Here is a 3998-nt window from a genome sequence, read left to right on the forward strand (position 1 = left end):
CATCTCTGTGCCATGTCTGCTTTAGCACCGCCGGTCAAATGTGGAGACACTTTGGTACACTCAATGGGGGTCTGGCGGCAGAAGTGGTGTGTAAAGTGGTGTGTAAAGTGGTGTGTTTCATGGTGTGTAATGTGGTGTGTAAAGTGGTGTGTTTCATTGTGTGTAAAGTGGTGTGTTTCATGGTGTGTAAAGTGGTGTGTTTCATGGTGTGTAAAGTGGTGTGTTTCATTGTGTGTAAAGTGGTGTGTTTCATGGTGTGTAAAGTGGTGTGTAAAGTGGTGTGTAAAGTGGTGTGTGAAGTGGTGTGTTTCATGGTGTGTAAAGTGGTGTGTTTCATTGTGTGTAAAGTGGTGTGTTTCATGGTGTGTAAAGTGGTGTGTAAAGTGGTGTGTTTCATGGTGTGTAAAGTGGTGTGTTTCATGGTGTGTAAAGTGGTGTGTTTTATGGTGTGTAAAGTGGTGTGTAAAGTGGTGTGTTTCATGGTGTGTAAAGTGGTGTGTTTCATGGTGTGTAAAGTGGTGTGTTTCATTGTGTGTAAAGTGGTGTCTTTCGGGGTGTGTAAAGTTCTCCATGGTATGTAAAGTGGTTTGTTTCATGGTGTGTAAAGTGGTGTGTTACATGGTGTGCAAAATGGTGTGTTTCATGGTGTGTAAAGTGGTGTGTTTCATGGTGTGTAATGTGGTGTGTAAAGTGGTGTGTTTCATTGTGTGTAAAGTGGTGTGTTTCATGGTGTGTAAAGTGGTGTGTAAAGTGGTGTGTAAAGTGGTGTGTGAAGTGGTGTGTTTCATGGTGTGTTTCATGGTGTGTAAAGTGGTGTGTTTCATTGTGTGTAAAGTGGTGTGTTTCATGGTGTGTAAAGTGGTGTGTGAAGTGGTGTGTTTCATGGTGTGTAAAGTGGTGTGTTTCATGTTGTGTAAAGTGGTGTGTTTTATGGTGTGTAAAGTGGTGTGTAAAGTGGTGTGTTTCATGGTGTGTAAAGTGGTGTGTAAAGTGGTGTGTTTCATGGTGTGTAAAGTGGTGTGTTTCATTGTGTGTAAAGTGGTGTCTTTCGGGGTGTGTAAAGTTCTCCATGGTATGTAAAGTGGTTTGTTTCATGGTGTGTAAAGTGGTGTGTTACATGGTGTGCAAAATGGTGTGTTTCATGGTGTGTAAAGTGGTGTCTTTCATTGTGTGTAAAGTGGTGTGTTTCATGGTGTGTAAAGTTCTCCATGGTGTGTAAAGTGGTGTGTTTCATGGTGTGTAAAGTGGTGTGTTTCATGGTGTGTAAAGTGGTGTGTTTTATGGTGTGTAAAGTGGTGTGTTTCATGGTGTGTAAAGTGGTGTGTTTCATGGTGTGTAAAGTGGTGTGTTTCATGGTGTGTAAGGTGGTGTGTTTCATGGTGTGTAAAGTGGTGTGTTTCATGGTGTGTAAGGTGGTGTGTTTCATGGTGTGTAAAGTGGTGTGTTTCATGGTGTGTAAAGTGGTGTGTTTCATGGTGTGTAAGGTGGTGTGTAAAGTGGTGTGTTTCATGGTGTGTAAAGTGGTGTGTTTCATTGTGTGTAAAGTCGTGTGTTTCATGGTGTGTTTCATGGTGTGTAAAGTGGTGTGTAAAGTTCTCCATGGTGTGTAAAGTGGTGTGTTTCATGGTGTGTAAAGTTCTCCATGGTGTGTAAAGTGGTGTGTTTCATGGTGTGTAAAGTTCTCCATTGTGTGTAAAGTGGTGTGTTTCATGGTGTGTAAAGTGGTGTGTTTCATTGTGTGTAAAGTGGTGTGTTTCATGGTGTGTAAAGTGGTGTGTTTCATGGTGTGTAAAGTGGTGTGTTTCATTGTGTGTAAAGTGGTGTGTTTCATGGTGTGTAAAGTGGTGTGTTTCATGGTGTGTAAGGTGGTGTGTTTCATGGTGTGTAAAGTGGTGTGTTTCATGGTGTGTAAAGTGGTGTGTTTCATCGTGTGTAAAGTGGTGTGTTTCATGGTGTGTAAAGTGGTGTGTTTCATCGTGTGTAAAGTGGTGTGTTTCATGGTGTGTAAAGTGGTGTGTTTCATTGTGTGTAAAGTGGTGTGTTTCATGGTGTGTAAAGTGGTGTGTAAAGTGTTGTGTTTCATGGTGTGTAAAGTGGTGTGTTTCATGGTGTGTAAAGTGGTGTGTTTTATGGTGTGTAAAGTGGTGTGTAAAGTGGTGTGTAAAGTGGTGTGTTTCATGGTGTGTAAAGTGGTGTGTAAAGTGGTGTGTTTCATGGTGTGTAAAGTGGTGTGTTTCATTGTGTGTAAAGTGGTGTCTTTCAGGGTGTGTAAAGTGGTGTGTAAAGTGGTGTGTTTCATGGTGTGTAAAGTGGTGTGTTACATGGTGTGCAAAATGGTGTGTTTCATGGTGTGTAAAGTGGTGTCTTTCATGGTGTGTAAAGTGGTGTGTAAAGTGGTGTGTAAAGTGGTGTGTTTCATTGTGTGTAAAGTGGTGTGTTTCATGGTGTGTAAAGTGGTGTGTAAAGTGGTGTGTTTCATGGTGTGTAAAGTTCTCCATGGTGTGTAAAGTGGTGTGTTTCATGGTGTGTAAAGTGGTGTGTTTCATGGTGTGTAAAGTGGTGTGTTTTATGGTGTGTAAAGTGGTGTGTTTCATGGTGTGTAAAGTGGTGTGTTTCATGGTGTGTAAAGTGGTGTGTTTCATGGTGTGTAAGGTGGTGTGTTTCATGGTGTGTAAAGTGGTGTGTTTCATGGTGTGTAAGGTGGTGTGTTTCATGGTGTGTAAAGTGGTGTGTTTCATGGTGTGTAAAGTGGTGTGTTTCATGGTGTGTAAGGTGGTGTGTAAAGTGGTGTGTTTCATGGTGTGTAAAGTGGTGTGTTTCATTGTGTGTAAAGTGGTGTGTTTCATGGTGTGTTTCATGGTGTGTAAAGTGGTGTGTAAAGTTCTCCATGGTGTGTAAAGTGGTGTGTTTCATGGTGTGTAAAGTTCTCCATGGTGTGTAAAGTGGTGTGTTTCATGGTGTGTAAAGTTCTCCATTGTGTGTAAAGTGGTGTGTTTCATGGTGTGTAAAGTGGTGTGTTTCATTGTGTGTAAAGTGGTGTGTTTCATGGTGTGTAAAGTGGTGTGTTTCATGGTGAGTAAAGTGGTGTGTTTCATTGTGTGTAAAGTGGTGTGTTTCATGGTGTGTAAAGTGGTGTGTTTCATGGTGTGTAAGGTGGTGTGTTTTCATGGTGTGTAAAGTGGTGTGTTTCATGGTGTGTAAAGTGGTGTGTTTCATCGTGTGTAAAGTGGTGTGTTTCATGGTGTGTAAAGTGGTGTGTTTCATCGTGTGTAAAGTGGTGTGTTTCATCGTGTGTAAAGTGGTGTGTTTCATTGTGTGTAAAGTGGTGTGTTTCATGGTGTGTAAAGTGGTGTGTAAAGTGGTGTGTTTCATGGTGTGTAAAGTGGCGTGTTTCATGGTGTGTAAAGTGGTGTGTTTTATGGTGTGTAAAGTGATGTGTAAAGTGGTGTGTTTCATGGTGTGTAAAGTGGTGTGTAAAGTGGTGTGTTTCATGGTGTGTAAAGTGGTGTGTTTCATTGTGTGTAAAGTGGTGTCTTTCAGGGTGTGTAAAGTTATCCATGGTATGTAAAGTGGTGTGTTTCATGGTGTGTAAAGTGGTGTGTAAAGTGGTGTGTTTCATGGTGTGTAAAGTGGTGTGTTACATGGTGTGCAAAATGGTGTGTTTCATGGTGTGTAAAGTGGTGTCTTTCATGGTGTGTAAAGTGGTGTGTAAAGTGGTGTGTAAAGTGGTGTGTTTCATGGTGTGTAAAGTGGTGTGTAAAGTGGTGTGTTTCATGGTGTGTAAAGTTCTCCATGGTGTGTAAAGTGGTGTGTTTCATGGTGTGTAAAGTGGTGTGTTTCATGGTGTGTAAAGTGGTGTGTTTTATGGTGTGTAAAGTGGTGTGTTTCATGGTGTGTAAAGTGGTGTGTTTCATGGTGTGTAAAGTGGTGTGTTTCATGGTGTGTAAGGTGGTGTGTTTCATGGTGTGTAAAGTGGTGTGTTTCATGGTGTGTAAAGT

The sequence above is a fragment of the Nerophis ophidion genome, linkage group LG25, assembly GCF_033978795.1.
Source record: "Nerophis ophidion isolate RoL-2023_Sa linkage group LG25, RoL_Noph_v1.0, whole genome shotgun sequence".
In the NCBI taxonomy this organism is placed as follows: domain Eukaryota; kingdom Metazoa; phylum Chordata; class Actinopteri; order Syngnathiformes; family Syngnathidae; genus Nerophis; species Nerophis ophidion.